Source organism: Falco punctatus (assembly GCF_963210335.1).
Source record: "Falco punctatus genome assembly, chromosome: 11".
NCBI classification, from domain to species: Eukaryota; Metazoa; Chordata; class Aves; order Falconiformes; family Falconidae; genus Falco; species Falco punctatus.
The window spans coordinates 22,194,400-22,215,670 of NC_137591.1; the positions used below are offsets into that span (position 1 = coordinate 22,194,400).

Sequence of the window (21,271 nt, forward strand, 5' to 3'; positions counted from 1 at the left end):
TTCTTGGTGCTTTAAACAATTGTACAACTCCTTTCAAGGGGCTAGCCAGAAAGCATGCACACTGGCAGACACCTTGACTGAATGTACACGTGTGCCCTGAATCTTGTACTGATGTGTATGGGAGATCAGTTAAATCCACCTATGCCTAGGCAGGTAACTGCAGAACCAAAGTTAGGATTAGAGCTCACTCAAGTTGCCATCTTGAGACATTAGATGAGTTGATATTATACATAGTGCGGCACCAAAACTTTTGGTTAGGTCCTTAAAAAGGTGGAATAGATCTAGGCGGAACTGGCTGAAATTGTTTTACTTTTTACTCATTTACTAATATGAGGTGCCATCAGACTGCATTTGGATTTGGCAGTGTTTAGTGGTTTTACCTCTTAACATTTTTATGCTACCCATTATGCTTGACCTAAAAGCAGAAAATTAGATATAGATGCCTTACATATGTAGGAAGATTTTTCAGCAATAACGTTTGATACAAAGAAAAAGTGCTATATGGAAGTTGTTTTCAGCACAATGCGTGATTTGCTAGTGTTAACAAAAATGGGAAGTACGTATCCAATTCACTTCAGACATTGCTAAGATGCCTTGGTAGTACAGTGTATTGATATTACTAGTTTTATTCTTTTAAAACTTATTTACAAGGAAATGTCAAAGGAGAGTAGCTTCAGTAGATACTTGAAAACATTAAGTGCAAAAAATTTTACTTCTAAATCATTTGCATTGACTCTGTCTATAGGCTGTCAGTAGTACGATATATTTTAATGGAATGTTGCACATGATCACTAATATTCTGTGTATGAACATATCAAATTAGAGTTTTTATTTGCTGTAAACACATTTTTTTTAATGTATATTGCTAACCCGGGAAACAATATATGCCGCAACATTGATGATATCCCCGTCTTTGATTTGGACATTGGATTTACTGTTCTAATCCTTTTCTAACTCATTGACAGCCTATGATTTTTCCAGACTTGGAAAACTGAATGGAGTTGTAGAGAAGCACGGATCTGCTTTTCTATACTCCTGCATCCCGAGGGAACCTGTGCTTGTATGTTTGTGGTCTAATCATTGGGTCTGCCCTTAAAAGCTCAGAATCAGTTTGGCCTCTTAAAGTTCAATACCTGTGTGATGAACAAAGAACATGAACAATGAAATATATGATGCCTGCGTATGTAGTAAATGAACAGATTTAAGAAGGAGAGTAGTTTTATGGGCAATACACTGGAGATGAGGTGTTTCTGAAATGCCTTGTTAAAGATTCTCCTTTGTACTTAAGGCAACGTGTTTATCTGGAGGTTTGGAACAATTCTTGTTATGCTTGGAACTAACATTTCATTCAACTATGCAAACTGAGGGAAAATGAATAAACATTGACTAAGAATGAGATGGGTCTTTTGTGCTGTATCAGGCACACGGGAGACACCGTATGTTGCTGAAATAGTTACTGTTGGCATATATACATATTTGAGCCACAAATGGGAAAAATTTAGAAAGCCCTAACTAGAGGTTTCAGCTGTTTGCTAACAGTGTGGCTGCAGATGTCTCTCGCCCTTAAAAATGTTCTTTACATTCTTAATGCTAGCAGGTTTTTTTTTTCCTGTGGAAAAGCTAATGAACAGTTTAAATTAATGAAACCATCAGGCTGTTTTGTTTCTTCAAGTAGCTATGTTATTCTTAGAAAATACCTTAACACTTTCCTTGGACCCTTGTATTCAGCCTGTTGAATTATTATTTGTTAGATATTCTTGAAGGCTTGTAAGCTACTTTCACATGGTTAAATTAAGAGAACTGGAATCCTTAATAGTTATTCTGTACAGACTGAACTGTTGTAGAGTTGGTGAACCAGCTGAATACTTGAATGTGGTCTTTTCATCTACTGAAGCATGAAATTGAAAGGATTACTACAGAAATGTGAATGTTTCTGTCTTAAGCTGAAAATATTCTAATCAAAAATGAATAGTAGGCCAAATTTTGCACTAACATAAATTTTAGGAAGTCATTGTGCATTCAGTGGATAGTATTTTTTTATTAGAATTTACATTTTGGAAGCAGATATTTAGCAACTTTTTTTTTGTGTGTCCATTTTATTACATACAGTGAATTAAAGGCGCAGGAACTCAAGGGAGGTAAAGTGATACCATGATACTGCTGCTTTGACATCTATTGACTTGTGCTAATTCTCACCAATTAAGCATTTGACATAATGTGTTCCTTGGAGTTCATTCCCCATCACCAAAAATAAGATGTAACACTGGATGCAGTTTCCAGAAGTCAGATCTGAAATTTTCAACACCAAAAGCCTTGCTTGATGTGCTATTGTTTAGCTCCTGATGAGTGTGGGAGTCAATACCTCCTAGACAGGAATTAGGATAAATGCTAGATTCAGTAATTAAGTGAAGAGTAAAGTCCAAAATTTATCACATCTCCATTCCCACTGTTGTGTTCAGCTGTGGGAGGATAGCCAGAGAACATTCAAACTAGTTCCAAAATGATTATAATGTTGTTATAGTTGTTATAATGTCATTCAAAAGTGAGTATTTACATACAGTACTTTCCTCTACAAAATTTCTTACATCTGTTGTAGGAATGTGTTTTATAATGTATTTTATTGTAATGTAATGATACTGCTTTACATGCCTTTAGGTTTGAACAATTAGAAAAATAGCATGAATACACGCAGATATGTGCAGTAACAGAGGTGCTTTTCCAGAGGTACCAAAGCGGTGCTTTTTATATAGCTGTTTATTATGGATCTGATTCCTTTGCAGTGTAACCATGCCAGCTTACGGAGTCAGTTCTGTATTGTTTCTGTACATATCTGACAATTATTTCGTGAAGTTACGTGAAACTGTGACTTTTTTTTTTTTTGTGGAAAAAGATTTCCAATATATAGTATTTGAGTTCCAGGAATTAGGTTTGCTAACTGTAAAACCCCTCTGATTCCTATGCAGACAGAGGAGGGATTTAAGAGATTTCACATGGAATACTTCTCTCCAAGTATCTCTGCCCTTCTGTGTGCTGTAGCTTTTGGCCGATGTGTCTGTTTAGCTGCTCTCATAATGCTGTAGCTTGAGCATACATCTGAACATAAAGTTTATGGTCTAATAGGAAAAAACCCTGGTCTACTGCAGTTCATAACAAAAGATATGCTACTCTTGAAACTGTGCTTTAACTAATATGCAGATATTGCAACAGATACGTACAGTGCTGCCAGAAAGGAAAAAGCAGAAGTCCTCAAGGACTTGCTGTAATACAACCATACGCAGAAGGACCTTTTATAAAACATCTGACTTTTGAGTCTGTCAACAGACTTAAAGGTATTATTCTTAATGGCTTTGAACTTTCAAAACACTTCAGATGTCTGTGAAAGTGGACAATAAGTATCTATCCAAACAATATTTCAGTCTCTCCCTTGTTTTCTAAATATTGGTGGGGAGGGAACAGATATGAAACTTTTAATTTTACATGAACTGCTTTTCTGTTCTCTTTCAAACATGAACTGGATGAATATTGAGCTTCTGTAATGCTCAATTAATTTCTTTGTTTGGAAATCCTGCATACTAATTTCAAATAATATCTTAATAAGCATATGTATAAACAAACACATTTGCAATTTACATTTAGGGTGTCATCATTTTAGTAAGTGAATTTGAAATGCAAGTCTATGAAATGTAACAGGTAAATGGCCAGCAAGAATGAGGTCTGTATCTCCTTTCTTAATTAAGGGATCAGAACATCAGAACATTCAGTTATTATAGAAAACTAACAGTGGATTTTCCCCCCACATTCCACTCAGGAGAAGCATTTCCATTGACTTATTATGGGGTATAACTTTGATAATTCCCATTTGCTGTAAGAAAACTTCTGTAACAGATACATAAACACAATAAACTGTAACTATTTCTACAGGTCTGCTTCTGTAGACAGGAGATGATCTGTGTAGTATATCCCAAAAGTTAGTTAGTGTACACATGCTGTACAGCCACAGCTATGAAATGCAAATATAATTTCAGTTCCCAGAAAACAAGCATTTTTGAAGTTTGCCACATATTTATTTTTAATCCATGCTTAACAGTGTGCTGTGTTCACAGAGACTTCCAACATCTTCACACTGTTTGATGAGGCATAACAAAATCTTTCACCATCTATAAAAAGTGCCTTTATCATGCAGAACAGAGACTGACAGACTTACTCCAGTGACTGTAAATCAATGTTTAGCTGTAGGGAAGCAGGGAACAAAGAGGCTTTTAGAGTCTTTATTGATCTGAAATATGAATGAAGAGATAATGATACAAAGCTGTGTATTGTCCACTGTCTTCATAGGACAGGAGGAGCAAGAGGCAGTGTCTTTGGGAGGAGGAATGGCACAGCACATGTACGTGGATGGCTATTCTGCATTAATTTGCCTGATCTGTTTTGCCTTTTGTAGCCCTCGGGTTCTATGTGTAAATGGGAATTAAAGTGACGTCAAGGCAGCATTTATTTTCTTCTTTAATCCTCTCATTCCTTTCTTCTCTACAACGACATGGGAATTCCACGTTGTAATGTTTAGCATATGTGTATACTACTTCTCATTGTGTGTAAGGAAACATGCACCTGGAGAAGCTAACCGTGGGTTAGGGAAAAACATAGGTTAGGACTCAGAGTAGACTGGAGGTCATGAAGGAAGAGAGAAAAAAGGGTAACCTGCCTGATGTCTTCAGTTGACTGTACGAGGACATGACCACAAAGCACTCCTTGTTCCATCCACAACCAAGGCAGATACTTGTATTCCTCCTCATTATTTTGCAGAAGCGATTTTTAAACTGCCTAAGTATCTGTTGTGCATTCTGTATCGAAGCACAGAACTGCAGGAAAGACACTATGCAGTTGCAAAATCCCTGAATTAGAACTCGCAGTCTAAAGTGCAGGAAAATCTGGTTAATTAGAAATGGATTTTGTTGGAGAAACATTGATTGAGTCTGGATTTATTCTGTTTTTGTTTGACACAATGACGTAACCATAGATTAAAAGGAATCAAAGTAAACACTACTAAATATTCCTCCTTGCAATTTGATCAATACAATAATTTTAATGTCTATCACCAGATATTACATAGCTAAATAACACTTATTTTTAAATCATATTTAGTATTTCGTGGAGGGAAAGGTAAAGAATACAGCTTTTGTTTCTACTCCTATAGATATTGTAAATTTCCCTTTTGTTTTTCCATAGATGAAAATGATTGTGACACTTCTACTTTTCAAAGTAATGTGCATATAATCTTCTAAAGAGAGACCGGTATTTTAAGTGTATACAGCTACTGACTTTTCTAGTTCAAAGAAGGGAAAAAGAATTCTAGCAAGGAGGGAAAAGAATAGATACAGTAGGTGGCAGGTTTTTTTGACTATTGAACGCATTATTTTTTTCTTCATGCTGTTGCAGTTTAGATTTATGTATTGTCGTACTGTCAGTGCAATGTCTATCCATCATAAAAGCTGTATAAAGGTCAGAAGAGAAAAATGTCACAGCTTTAGAAGGGGGGGATTATAAACATTTATCTGAACCTAAGTACTGGTGAAAAAAAAATTCTAGATTTGCTGTAGTCACAGTCAAAAATACCGTCAATTACAGTGTAACTATATATTTTGATAAAGTGATCTCATTTAACCAGGCATCTTATAGAGCAAATTATCTATATTAATAGAATGCATAATGTAATCGCTCATGATTTTACAGTGCACTGAAGTGAATGAATGGACTTCAGTATTAGTTAACCTTCACCGGCCTTCTCATTTTATGAATGTAATTGACATTACAGTACACATTTAATCTATTTGTCTTATCTATCCCCATGATCAATGCTGTTCAAGATATGGAACTACAGTTTGTCATGTTTCTATCTATACTATGATGCTTCCTGTAGCTATGAGACATATTTCTTTGTTTCTCCTATACTTGAAAAAGGCTTGAATCAGTGCTAAGGCATATTTATCCTACATATTCAACATTTATCTCATAGTTGTAAGATTCTGCATTATTTACTGGCAGAAACTAGAGTAGGTAAGATGGAGAAAATTGCTTTAATTCAGAAAAAGCTTGTAGGCATTAGATGTTGGTAGTTTTTAACTGTGATACATCTCCATGGGTGTTCTGTTCAGGCAGTCATTCCCCACGTCATTGAATCCTATGTTGTGTTACTTCTGGCTGTTGGATATGGCAAGAAAATAACTTACAGTCAACATGGGGTCCCTTCAGGTCTAAACTGAAGGTGTTTGTGGTGCTGCATTGTACATGTTCTGCAACATGTATAATGCACAGTAGTCAGAAGGTGTTAATTCCCTGTGGTTTTCCTGTTGAGGGCAACTTAAGTTTTTGTTTTGTTATGAACTAAGCATGGGTGTGGGGCTAGGAAGTACAGCTTCCATTGAACATGGCAAAAGCAAATTCTCTTCTTTGCTGCATCCTAGTCTTCACCAATTTGCTTTGAAATGGCCTGTAAACTATACAGTTTGCTGTATCTTTATCACCTGCTGCGCTTTTGATTCTCAATAGTCTTATGCGTTTGGAAACTGTTGAAGGAAATGGTTTAAAAGCAGGCCTGTCTAGAACAGTATAAGGCCAACCCAGATAGAAGAGGGCTGCTCTTGAAATCACACACACTGGCACATCTCTGATTCATTTCTCATTTAGTATTTTACAGACCAAAGCTCCATTTCCTACAGGGTTTTGTCTCCAACAGCACATATTATTGAATTATGTTTTCTAGGCTAAAAAAATAATGTAGGTTTAAATTCAGGTCTGATGCTTTTATGATGCTTGAATAATCTGATTTATTACTGGACGTTGTATTCCTGTGTGGTATGATGTGCCACATCTTTTCTGTCATTTTCAGTCATGTGTAATCTGAATTCTATAAAAGCACAAAAATCCACCACTTCTGTCTTACCAGTATGATATTAAAAACAAAATAAAAATCCCCCAAACAATTGAAAATACTTGGTGCTAGGAAATGTGAAGAAACCGGGAAAGTTTGTTTGAACCTAAATATATCCATATATAAAGACAGAGCATTTGAAATTGCTACCTTATGTAGGAAAAAGTCAGCTATCAAAATGAAACTGCAAATTACTATGGTAAAGTCAACATAGAAAATGCCATTAAAAAATTCCTTAGAAAGCTGAAGACTTACACTAAAGTTGTTATATGTACATCAACAGAGATTTTTTTTAACCTGCATTCTCTGTGACAAGAAATATATTTAGCTCCAAATGTTTGTCTTCAAGCAGCACAGGAAGACTGTGCAGCCATTATTACTGTATTATTGGAAATAAAATGCTTTCAGTGTTGGTACTGAATTGAATACTGTCTAAGGCCACAGAGGTGAGAAAACACCATTACAGAGAAGAAAAAATAGCACTAAACCCAGTATTTTCATTCCAGAACCTCCGAAATCATCAGTGTGCGTAGCATGCAGTTGGCAGCACAAGTTCTGAAGCCCGTATCAGGCTGGAAACTGTCTAAATCAGAAAAAAATTGCTCTAGATGAGGTAAATTAACTTCTCTGAGAATTTTCTGGCATTCTGGTAGGCAGTTTCCATGGAAGTGTATTGAAGGTCTCAAATCTTAGTGAAACAAATGCAATATTTCAAAATACATATACATTTACTGACATCTGAATATTGAATCTGTCCTCTTTGATTCTGAGAGGTGATGAGTAAATGATGAGTGATTCTGAGGGGTGATAATTTGTTCTTTTTCTTCTACAGCCAACAAGGAATATTTTCCTCGTTCAGGATTTATCCTGAGTGAGTACAGGTTTGCCTGGCTAAAGACAGAGAAGTATGCCAAGCTTAGGCAGACTCTTCCCTTCAGCCTTTGAGGGAAGCTATAAAAGTACAAATTAAGGATGAAGTATTAAAATACAATGCGTAGATTCAGAGGCAGGACCTGTGGGAAGATAATTTTAAGGCACCCCATACACCTTAAAGGCACTCTCAAGGACTTTCTCTTAGTGTGAGCTATCACCAAATTCAATTGTTGAGGAGCAGGGACAGAGGGAGAGTTAATCAGTGTCTGGTCCCCGAAGCATCATGCAAGTACAACGAATGGGCTAAGACCTCCTGGAAGAAAACGCAGACAAATGAGTTGTAAGAAAGGATGCTAACAGTTTGTTGTTGGTAGTCCAGAAATGGATTCTGCCACTTACCTTAATGGAAGAATCCCTGTGGACACTTACCAGTGACTTTGGCAGTCAGAAAGATATCTCTCTGCTGCTTATCAACAGGTGTCTACCAATTCCTTGCAATTCCCAGTATGTTGTTTGTGTTGTGTCTAATTTCTGAGAACCAGCACAGTTGTTGGATGAATGATATTCTTTATAAGGTTAAGAAATCCCTTTCATTTGTAATGGCAAAACATATCTCTCTCCCTTGTTTGCATGTACTGAAATATATTGGTTTTGCACTAGTAGTTCAGAAGTAACATATTCAGAAATTTCATATTCTATGAGTTAAATCTCTGTGTGCGAGGATGTTTGTGTGGAAGTGCCTTTTTGTGTTTGACCTAGATTTGTTTTATAGCTATTGAAATATTTTGTCTTATATCTGCTTTCTTCTCCTTTCAAAAAGGTGCTTCAGAAGAAATGTCTCCCTTTTGGATAAGTTCATACAATTTTATAAGAAAAACCAAAACCAAGTCCTTCTCATACATCTTCCTATATGTTTATTGACATCTTTCATATTCCACCCATGTTCAGAATATTTTGGGGGAAATCTGATATAATCCCTTGTGCTGTATTCCTGACCATTATTCTACTAACATAGCAAGTTACTGTAAAGAGAAATGCTCATCTCCAGGAGTTTTTCTTATGGTTTGATCCTGCTAAAGTTCTTAAAGGTACTTCAGTCATCTAAAACAGTATTTTCAGTAGCCTCTTCATTTAGGGACATTAAAACTAATTTTTTAAAAGAATCATCATTATTTTGTTGTTAAAGAATGAGCCATGAATGATAGCTGATAGTTCTTTCACGAACATAATCCCTTATAGCATTCTTTCTATCTATTTATGTACAGAGTGAGCTGCTGATGACTGCATGGAAATAGGATTTAGTGGGATTTACTGTTATTCTTGGTAGAAAGGCTTAACTAAATATGCAAGTTCTAGTGGGAATTTTCTTTCCCAAAGATATTTTTATTAGCATTTAGATACTTTAAAGCGTACAAAATAGAGATCCAGCTCTCAAGCAGAGAAAGCAAGTCCCATCAAAGTATTATTGTATTTAAATGTAGACCTTTATAAAAGCTGCATACTAAACTCATTAAGATAAAATATAGGTGTATTTCTTTCAAGGCTTTGAAGTGTCTGTTCTCTTTTGCTGTTGACTGCATTTAATAGTGTCTTTGAATTTATGCTTTGTATAGTCCCAGTAAAATATAATGAAATTAACCACAACTGGCCAATGATAAAGAACGATGAAGTAACTACCAGCCACTGGGCACTCATCCTCACAGAGTTTGAGCCTCCTCCATATGATGTGTATTTGTTATCTGCAGTGATCCTGAGAATGTCTTCTACTTGCCATGAATGACAGATTTGATACAACTGCTGTACCCTGGTGTGACAGCACAGATAGAAACTTAGCTGTAAAACTGGCTAGTTATATAGGTTTATGCTACCACAGGATAGCTGGGGAGTTGGGGCACCAGCATCTTTTCCCCAAAAAAGCCTCAGTGGTTGTGAACAACATAACTGATAGGGTCTAGCAACTTCAACTTCTGCTTCTGAGAAAACTTGTTTATTACCCTTAGAAATTATAACAATGCTAGGATAGCATCTCAATATTGTTTTAAGTGATACTTATGGATGGGTTTTGTAAAATTGAAAGAATGGAAGAATTTTTAGACTGGTAATGCAGTAAAAGCTATGTCTGTCGGCTAAGTCAGTGAAACAGCAACAATCGGTTACTTAGTACAGGTTTGGAGATTCTTGAAGATGGTTTACTGAGCCAGGAAATTGTCTAACAAACTGACTTTTTGTATAGATGTTTTGTGTAAATTCATGGTTATCTGCTAAATTACATTCCATGTAATTTTGTAAAAGAGTTTGAAAGGTATTTATTTCAGCATTTTCTGCTGAAGTTGCATGGGCCTGGATCAATTAATCAAGAATATACTATGTGAAAGTATATGTATAGCTGTTTTAGAAAGATGAGAACTCAGCTACCTCAGAAATACTTAGAAAGGTGAGGCTGGTGTCTTTGCATATTCTCTTAGAAATATTTCTGTCCATGGCATTTTAACATACTGACTTGGAAGCTGAGGAGACAAAGAAAATAGGCTCATAGGACTACTATTGCATCTTCAAGGATAAAAAGCAAAACAGTATAGTGACAATAATTGGGCTTCTCTCTCTGATAAGAAAATTAAATGTAAATATGGAGGCCTCTAACTCATTCTTGTATATTTGTAAAATAAAAGGTGGCAATTAGGAAAGACGTCTGTTATTTGCAAGCATCATCTAGACATATACCACAATATTCACTGAAGTGAACAGCGAGTTCTTGACTCATAAATATGTAGAAGTAAAGGTCAGGTTATCTGGTGGCTAATATTTGTCAAGATTATCTGGTCTGTATTTTTCCAAATTGTTTGGGTTTCTTTAAGCCATACTGAGACAGGTTGAATCCCCTCAGTATGCCTAAGGTTTGTTTTTCCTGTCAGATAGGTATCTTGGCAGGGCAGAGCCATGCAGGAGAATCACTGGCAAGGGGGACTGGTGCAATTCAGACAGTCCCTCTTATGCTTCCTCCTTACCCAAAGAGGTTTACTCGGCCAAATCCATCAGTAGCTCACCATGATCTTCTGTGTAGCTATTGTAACATGCTTTTGTTTTAACCAAGGCAATTTTTCAACTTCATCTTAAATTTCTCCAAAAACAGGGGTCTGTTTGCTGCATCCTGCTGTTTGTAGTCAGTGCTTTTGTATTTCTTGCTTTAACATTTATATTCCAACTGCAATGTTAACTTTATGATAGTCAAGACAGAGATCTGGAGGGGTCTGTATTTTGTTATAATTCAGTATCTTATTTTGTAATCATGTTCCAAAATTACAGTTGATACTAAATCTTTATTTTCTGTTTAACTTAATTCCAATTCATATCGATAAGTACTGCTATTTTTCCCAGTCTGTGTGGCAATATTTTTCTAGTTGTCAATATCCTTTTTTTTTTTTTTTTATTTCTTATCCATAGATTAGTCCATTTATCAATTTTACAGCGTACCTCACAAACAGTTGTATCGGCTTAAACAGGCCATGAGTTGCAGCAGAATGGTGGAAACAGCGACAGGGAGAGAAACGTGATAAGCTCTTTAACTGGATTTACTATACTGAAAATGAGATGTAAAACTATATTCTTTGTAGAAACTTGTGATTGCGGTCTTGATTCATGCCAAGTCTGTAACAGTCATTGACAAAACAGAAACAACTCTACAATTTTTCCAAGCAAATTACTTCTCCAATAAAATCCCAAAGTTAATGATTCTGATGTTAAGGACAAATTGTTAAATATTGATTAAATGCTGGTGTCTTATTTGTATTACCAAAAGACTGCCCAAAGTAACCATTGTCTAATATTATCTGCTTTTGAAAGCACATAGTCACGAAGGGTTATTCATAACAACTTTCATAAATACATGTGACTTTGTAGATCAGTAATTCAATAAGCGCAGGAAAGTGCAAATCAATGGGACAATGTTTTAATGTTGATCTTTTTGTTTCCTGAAGCATTGCTATATGTTTGTTCAGTCTTTATAAATCTGAATGGAAGAATGCACCCAAAAGCACTGATAAATGCTGTAGATCTAAATATGTCAGAGATTCTTATAGAGTTTAAGGCTATAATGAATAATGCATCACCTCATCTGACCTTTCTAATTTCACAGACCATTACACTTCTCCAAAACTGACTCCAGTATGGGCTCCTTGTTGAGTGTGATATCTTGGGACTGACTGAAGTAAAACAGTTGTAACTTACGTCAGTTCACACATAGCCAACATTGCTGGGAACAGAAATCTCCTCAGTCAGTTCTTTTACAACTCTTACTGATATTAAAAGGTTTTCTGTTTAGAAATTGTTGCTTAATGGCCCTTTTAAAATTAATGGACAGTATTGCTTATGTAAGAATGGAAATGGAAAACAGTGCATTTATTAAACTGATATCTGATATCGAATTACATGGAATGCTAGAGCCCCTTGTCTGCAGCTTGGTGAAACACCTTGTAAAAGGGCTCAGGAACTTTACAGGAGTGGGCCCAGTAGTGTCAGTGAACAATAATTCAGCTGATAATATTGATAGGCAGATTCAGACAAGACCATATCCAAACATGACAGTGGGGCCGCTTTGTATGTCAATGTATGTAAATGTATGCTAATTTCAGTGGGTTACTTGGCAGGCCAGAGGAATCCCAATTCAGTAGTAGATGAGTAAGGTATCCCAAAAGAATACAAATTAGGAAGAAGTTGTAAAAAACCTGATTAGCTTTTCTAGGCCTGCTGTCTGCTCATTTATCAACATTTCTTTAATAAATCGCTCCCATCTCCCTCACCTAATTCCTGGAAGGCCAGGTGGCAAGCATGGAAAAAAATGGCTCTCTTTGTGGGTCTGTGCCATGGAGTGGACTAGCTAGGCAGCGGCATGAAACTGCCGAACACAGCTGATGCTGTCAGGCAGAAGCTTTCTTATACTAAGATTATTTTTTTACAGAGCTTGTTGTGCTGTACAGTTTGCTTGACTGTATTAAAAAGGTCCTTTTGATTATTCAGATGAGTGAAGGAGGAGCCTTACAATTTCTTAGGACCATCTGCTGAGAGCTTTACAGTTTCCATAAGATGAATATATTGCTGTTCGCACTGCACAGTGGTAGCTGCCTGGACACTGGGGTTCCTGGCTGTCCCCGTCTCTGGCAGGCTGCAGCCCCTGCATGGCATGACAAACTTTGTTCCAGATAGAAGAAATACTTCCATTTCAGGGAGTCTAACTTAACAAGGGGGTGGTTTTCTTATGTTGTGTGTTGTTGGATTTTTTTCTGGATGTTGTTGCTTCAGTCAGTGTGTAAGCAGTTGCCCAGAGATGCTATATTCACTCCAGGCATGGTTGTAAATACCATGTAGAATTCGGGTACTCTCATGTACCTGTATTTACATTTGCATCTATGTCTATAATATTTGTAAAATCAGTTCTGTGCATGTTCTAAGTGCAACTTGGAAAGGAAAACATAAAACTTAAACTCATGTAGCTCTTTCACCCGGGTGTATTTGATGCACTGTATATACTGTTTTCTAATTTACATCTTTAATAGAAATATCATCTTACACTGTGGTATAAGATATTTCTATGTTTTTTCACTCTGTTTTAATATGGCGAATAAGCAGTGTTGCATGCTTATAATTATAGGATTTTCTGTATTTTTTGTGAGCCAGTTGCATGACATAAGTATCCATTTTCATATGGTGCATAAATATCCAATTCCATAATTATCTAGGCATATTGACATTCAGTAAATGCTAATAAAATCAACCAAGTTGGTATTTATTTAGTATATTCTATTGAATAACTATAACTGAGTGCTATTAAGCTAGAGGATGTATTATGAAACAGTCCATTGGGATAATTTTATTTATTTTAATATGTTACATTTTACAGTCTTTATTGCCTTTCAGATTAGGGATTCTGCTGTATATGGTATCATTTTTCTGTTCTGTATCATGGTACTGCCATACTATTAGAATAACAGCATATTAACATTTGCCATAAGAGTGCAATTTAGTCTTTCAGAGTGAAATTCATTCCTGGGCATAGGGCCAGGATGAGACCTGTGAATCTCCCAAGTCCTACTTCAGCTCTCAAATCAGCATAAAAGCGTATAGAAATTGTCATGTTTTCCTCCCTCATTTGGCCTGGTGAACAGAACTGCTTTTGTATATACTTTGATGAGGTTTGGGCTCTGAAGTGAAGAGAGCTAGTCAAGAGGTGTAAGGAGCCTAAAATATCTTTGGGTAGGTACCCACTGAACGCATATATGCAGCATTGTACATCAGTGCAGAACTCTGCTAAGGGCTGTGTGTGAGGTTATACTCCATCCCTTACACTGCCGGGCTGTGAGAGCCGCTTGGGTTGCACAAAATGCCCTGCACTGTGGCTAATCTTCATGACTGTGGGAAGCTAGGAAAGTCTAGCAGGACTGGAGGTACTGTAAGTTTGTCTACAGGAAAGATAGACCTTTGCAGGTATGCAAAATACAGGCAGCATAGAAGTAGTCCCATACAGCACCCTTTGGATTCCTTCTCCTTGAAGGGAAACGAAGTAACTCCTTATAGAAGTGACACATTTTCCTCAGAAATCACTGGAGACGGTTACCAGTGACAGGTGTGCCATGATTATGAATTAACCAGCTGCTTCTGCAGTACATGCCACTGAGACTGAAACTCTCGAGTTAAAATTAACACCTTGCCAAGGAACAAAGGCTTCCTTCTTACTATAGGTTGAAAACAAAATAGGAGAAGCCATGAAAAAAACAGTGTAAAAGTGTAGGAACTGAACTTTTGGGAGCAGATATTTGTTTGTGCAGGAGAGCTGATGAACGATACACTGACTTGAGATATTGGAAATCTAACATCAACTCCTGGTTAGCCAAAGAAACCCTGTCAGGCTTAAGCTGAGTTGTTCTCCGTCCAAACTTCTCAGCCTGAAGAATGAGATTTGTAAAAATTTCCTTTCTTTCTTGATGGAGTGGGAACTGTTAATTAGTGTCTGTAAATTGCCTTGCAGGCCTGAGAAGGTGACGGCTGCAGAAATGTCAGTGGTGTGTGCTCCTTTTCCAGAAATGAGCTACTGCTAGAGCTGTACTAATGAGTTAAAGCAGTTCTCCTGCATTCTTTGCTCCAAAAGGCAGTTGTCTCTCAAAGTGCTACACTGACAGTGACAGACCTGAGTAACCATTAAGCTGTAATGTCCTTCAAGGTGACAGTAAGCCCAGTTTACCTAGATGAGGGAAGCCTAAATAAATGGCCTGTCTTCATGGTGTGACACATGACACAGACTTTGAGCTTAACTCAAAAGGCATAAGCGCCTTTGACAGGGTGCACACTCAATTGCTGTGATGCCTGATTTCCTGGAGATGGAAGTGTGGCTCACCACCCTGAAAGTGTGATCCAGAAGGGAGAAATGGATATCTAAACCTGCTCTGGACAAAAGTGATTCTAATTTAATTTCTCACCATTGCAGATATGAAACAAAATGTTTCCTTAAAAATAAATAAACGAAAGGGAAAAAGATATCTTGAATCTGTTTTAAATTATTTCTGTAGAGCGACCTGTGATATACAATCAGTACTGCTTGTAGGCAGTTTTATGGGCACACTAGAGCTAAATTTTACATAACTGGGGACATAAATTTAGGCCTTCTCCAGATGAAGCTTGCTGTGCTATAAATCTGTGCGGTTCAAGTTCTGTCTGAACAGTCCTTTATTAAAATTCACACTGCAAGATGGGAGGGGTTGGGACAGGTTAGGTGAAGATCAAGAAGATTAGAACAAATGAAGAGAAAATGCAAAGGAAAATAACCTGGAGTGGTTTGTACATGTGGCTGATACTGTGCGAAGGAAACTAAGGGAATGACTTCAGGAAGCTTAAAAAAATCAAAGGAGTAACACAATTCAGTAACACAATATGGTACATTTTTTTCAGATTACTTTAAAACAACAATACCTGTATAGGTATTTTCCTCTCGAAACATTTTTCATGTGGTTACCTTTCAAACTAACTTAATGTATAACTTCAGATAAAGCATGTATAGCAATTGACACCTATTTGCACAAAAATCCATTTTCCTTACTGTCACAGAAACTCAAAGTCATGAGGTCTTTGGAGTCACGAGGCTTCTTTGTTCCTTCAGTGTCTTGTATTAACAGTAAATGTTTTCATCTTTAAGGGCTCCATACCATTTATGTTAAAAAAAAAAAAAAAGAGACATGGAACCAAACCTAGTATAGAGTGAAATATACAGCAATCACATTAATCAATACATAAATGCCACTGTAAGTGCAGTTTTAGTATTGAGTTCTTTTGAACAAAGAACAGAAACCTTAAATGATACAAAACATAAAGCTACAGGTAACTGCACCTGTCAGTAGGACTTTTGAGTGTAACAATGCCTGAAGATACTTGGTCTGTCTGTAAATAAGCAGTTGCAGCAATGTGGAGGTCCTCGAGAGTGCATTCAGACTCTTTCAATGGAGAGCTGTAAGCGCGTGTATGCCAGCGTGTTCTGATTGCCAGAGCCAGATGAGTCTTTAGGGGTGGGGGCACCATGTTAGCAACATCAATTCTGCTGTGAGATGGAGAGGGCTTAAAATACTGAACTGGTGTAAAGCTCAGAAAAACTGTTGAGAAAGATTTAATTAGCTTCAGAAGGATGCATCTGGCTGCACAGAGCTGCTGCCTGCTTCGATGTAGGTTGTCTGAGGAGGTATCAATTGCATTTTCTGCTGGGAGCAAATGTTGGGAATACCCACTCAGGGTGTGGAGCCCACAGGGTGAAGCAAAATGAGCACTGCACGATGTCATTGCAGGATGAAGTAATAAAACGAGTATTTCTGACCCAGTGGATTCTTACTGTTCATGTTCACCGTAAGAACTGTGTAAATATGAATTCAAGCTCCTGCATAAAAAGCACAGGAAAATTAATTGTGTTTTGAGATGCTAAATCTGACCTGTTAGCTGTCATTTTCATGTGCCTTCATATACATACCTGTGCTGCTGTGGTGTATCAGTTGCACGGTTTTCAGGGAAAATGGGCCCTCTGTACAGTGGACTCAAAGGTGGGGGCAGAATGCAGCTGGTCTAAATATTATGTGCATTTATAGTGGTCTGTGTTTAAAATCTGCCATTTTTGAAACAAAATCCTGAAGAAGCTTTGTTTCACTTGGACTGCTGAAACGTTTCTGCAATGTAATTATTTTAATTGAGTGTTCTGAAGCAGTACATACAGGAAAACTCCACAGGCTCTGCTGATGATGCTCAGCTGGCAAGCTCTGTATGAGCCTAGCAAAAATTTCTGATTCTAAAGCAAATGCGAATATTCTTCCCTGCCTCCATTTCAGAGACAGAGACAAATATCCTTAGTCTTTAAGAGGCTGAGCGCTTTTATGAGAAGTTTGTGCAACTCCTGTTGATGTAAAATCAATAAACATGATTTGTATTTTCAAAGTGAGGATTTCCTGTGGTTTCATAGGAAGTACAGAGTTTTCATATCTGGGGCCAATCTCTAAATTTATAAGTAATCCCTGCTGACTTGAATGACAGCTGCAGAAAGGATGTGTCCTTTGTGTTTGTCACCCTTGCAGCTTGTCTGATATAATGCGTACTACTTACTTGAGAGGTCTCTGAGGAAAAAGGGATATGTGGAAGTCTTGAAATGCTTACTAAATGCACTGATAGTCCAGAGAAGTTCACAGATAAGAAGGGTGGTAATTCATCTTAATACTAGAATAATCAGGTGGATGATCTCTTTGCAGTTTGGAGGAAACCCACCCCCCATCTCAGTTTTGTGAATCTGTGGTCATAGCTATCACATTAATGTAGTATATTTGTTTTCTAGAGCCCAGCAAAAGCCATACTGCATGAAGCATACATTTTTGTATAGCCTCCACAACTTGGTGCTGGTACACCGTGTCTCTTCAGTTTCCCGGTAACTGGATATAGAAACCCCAGTAATAATGATCTTTGTGTAACCTAAATAGTTTGTTTTCTGTGGGAGAGATAACCTTGTTATTCTGTAATTCTAGATTTACTTTATAGTTTATTTATTTGCATATTGATGTGCATGTTTATGGTCATGTATGGGACAATTGCTGAAGAAAACTGAGCTTAGAAAATGGGCTTTGCTTTTTGTTTTGGTGGTAAGATGGTCTCTGTTCTTGGTGGGGAAGTGAGTTTTGGGACTTGGCTCTATGATCTGTGGAAGCATGCGCGAGTCCTTTTGAGTGTGAGCTTCTGGTGGGTTGTGGTTGTTAGAAATGTCATGGAGCAGGAGTTGGTCTCCTCAGAATTAGTGCAGTGGGGAGCTTGTCAGCACAACAGGCTGAGATGCAGCTCTGTCCCAAAGCTCTGCAGCTGCAGCCCTCATTGGCCTCTTGTGGAAAAGATGAATACTCAGCGTTGCTTCCTCAATGCCAGGAACACAGAGTAAGTTTCACAGCAGGGAATGCTTAGATGATTTATAAGATATATGCCTATCCAAATGATTTCCAAAACCATCTTGACTAGCATGAAAATCAGTATTAATTGACTGTTCCCTGGCAATTCTTGAACTGGGAAAGGTTACAAATTACAGGATGAATAGTTCGCTGTGAATGGCTTGTTCATCTTTGCTCTAGTGTTTTCTAAGCAATTGTTTATTATAAAAAATTAACAGGTAACAGATTTATTCAGGCTGTGGTCTGAAACAGAGAACCTATCTTCCTTTGTTGTGGATCCAGCCCCACGAGTTGAGTGACAGCTAGTGCCCCTGAGCTTGTCTGGAAGTTAATATTCTTAGATATAAGCAATCTGTGATTAAAACTTTGTATCACTCTGTCTTATTCAACTATTTTCTTTTAATTTTCAAATTGAAATCCATCTTTTACTAGCAGTGACTACTGTGCTGAGTAGGCTCCACAGTCACTCTGCCAGTGGTCTGCTTAGCAGACTGACAGATAGGGCAGGCTGAGCAGCCCATGTGCATAACAATAGACTTGGTAGTTACTCACTGGAAGAAATTGCCAGAAGGGTCTATAAAAGATCATTACTGTTTAGGAGGCTTTCTCTGGGGAGGTTTGTTCTACCTTTTTTGTCATGGGGAATGGTCAGGCCATTTCAGGGAGAAAGCTGTGGGCTTTGCAGTATGGATCATTCATGTTCCTTAGGCTCCCCCAGGAGAGGCGTGCCTGGCGAACTGGCAGATTGATGTTCCTGTGCTAGATTTGTGGTTGTGTGCATCCCCCTCTGCTGGCAGCGTGGCTTTGCAAAATGTAAGAATTCTGTTTCGTGTGCAGGAATGACACATGCTTTTATAGGCTTATCCCTTGAAGCGGGAGGTCACTAAGATATTAAAACAGGCTCTACAATAAATTTTATCATGTTTAAGGAGAAATGTTTGTTTTCCCCCACAGTACCCATATGTCCTCATAAAAAACAGCCTATGCTTCAACTATAAGAATAAAACTTTACTTGCTGATATATATGTAGGTTCCTGCTGTATTATGAAGACTTTCTGCTTGTGCTGCTCAATTATGAAGAAAAAACTTGCAACACAAATTTTTTTATTTTAAGGCATGTGTTTTCAGCCTTTTGAAACTATGACTTGGGATTTTCCAAACTGGAAAAGACAGGTGATCAACACTGATTCACAGAAAAATTAATGCTTTTTAGCAGGAAGCCACGCTACTTCCTTGATAATGTCTCACCAGATTTTGTTGTATTGATGCTGTGCAAGTTGTTATTTCATGTTTAAGTACTGGAATACAATCCATCATTACTAATTGAGAAGGGCAGGATTATATCTAGGTATGACGTCTATGCTTTAGCACAGTGGCTTCATCAGTAAGACAAATAACTTTTCAAAGGTGCCTTTCCTACCTCTCTTATCCACCCATCTCTAGCACTCTGTAGTAGTGTCTCTTTCTTTCCTTTGACTAATAGGATTCTGTTGTCCTTTAAATGGCTAACTAAATGGCATTGAAATCAGCTGAGATTAATCTTACTGTAAGAACTGTTATCAACACATTCTAATGTATGCATGCTAATTACACAGTATGAAATTCTTGTAAAGACACGGTAGTAACAATTTTTTTCAGATGAAGTGGTCCTATGGCATGACTATTGCTCTAGTTTATGATGATACAGTAGAAGGAAGTTTAATTTCTCAATCTAATGACTAATGTTTTTAAGAATGCTGCATTTGTGAAAAAGCTGTTTTGTTGAAGTTACTCTGTGTAAGGAAAAGGTTAGGGTTTGTTTTAGGGCTTTTGATAAAAATCTGAACATACTTTGTTTTCATAAAACATTCCTATGTGACATAAAATCACTTTTTAAATGAGTAGTCATATACACTTCCATGTCTCACAGAGGAGGTTTTGTTGCCAATGCAGGAAAGCTGGTTGCAGGACTGAAGTGGTTAATTTGTCCATTTAGCTGAACTTAGTGTCTCCAAATACTGTGTAACGGACTGTAAGATGTAACCGGTATCATTTCAGCTAGGCAGAAGGGGGAAAATGGAAGCAGGAGAGTAACATTTCTCTGGTCATGTTGTAATGTAATTTCTTGGGTTTTCCCCTTTATCAGTTCTTGGAACCTAATAAGTAGTTTTCTTTTCTGCAACCAGTGTGAAAAATAAGGCAATTTGTTGTTCAGCTTCACAAGGGTTTACATTGCAAAGCAAACTTGTAAATGTATATATAGACATTTATATTTATAATAATGAAAACAATCATGAGACTCAAGGTGGTCTTAGCTGGTATGTTGGAAGAATTAACAAATCAAATGCCTTCAAAATGGATCTGGCAAAATGTCAGTGCATTTAATTTTTTTCTTGTTTTTAAATAGGAACATTTTCATACATGTTCTTGTTTTTCTATGAGTCCAATTTCAAAGGATATAAAGAAGAGAATTTCCGATTTTGTGAGGAACACAGTTTTCACACAATTTTTCAGATACCTATATTTTTGCATTATGTGATATCCCAGCTTAATGGAAAGTCTTACACTAGTTCTTAATGTTAGCTTTTTTCCCTTTATGCCAAAATAAATAAATAACACCTGATTCCTCTTTCTCAATAAAATATGTTGTTGTTGGTCATGTCCCCCCTGTCCATCTCCATCCTCCTCCGTGTGTTGTCCCACCCCACCCCCCAATTTCTAATGAGAGTGTAGCAAGCCATATAGCTTTCAGAAATATTGAGTTTTTAAAGGCATTGGTTTTGACCATAAATAACAATACTACTGCTAGGAACCCCCAAACCTCTTTGCAAATGGTTGGCCTAGGTGTTGTGGCTGGTTTCTAGCAAGGGCAAGCAATATGGTGGCTACCAGGTGCCACACTGATCATTTATGCTTTGAACCTTCTCATTTGTATTTTCTCCCTGATTACTGCCATCCCAGAGAAGAGCTTTCTCAACAGGTAAGTGTTCTTCTATTATGAGTAAGAAGATGGGCAGATCAAGGAAAGCAACTCGACATAACTCCT

General features: G+C 37.3%; 1 long non-coding RNA gene across 1 annotated transcript in view; it reads left to right on the forward strand.

Annotated features, from left to right (window-relative positions):
* LOC308071571 overlaps positions 1–21,271 on the forward strand; it is a 377,062-nt gene that overhangs the window by 104,522 nt on the left and 251,269 nt on the right. The window lies entirely within an intron of this gene.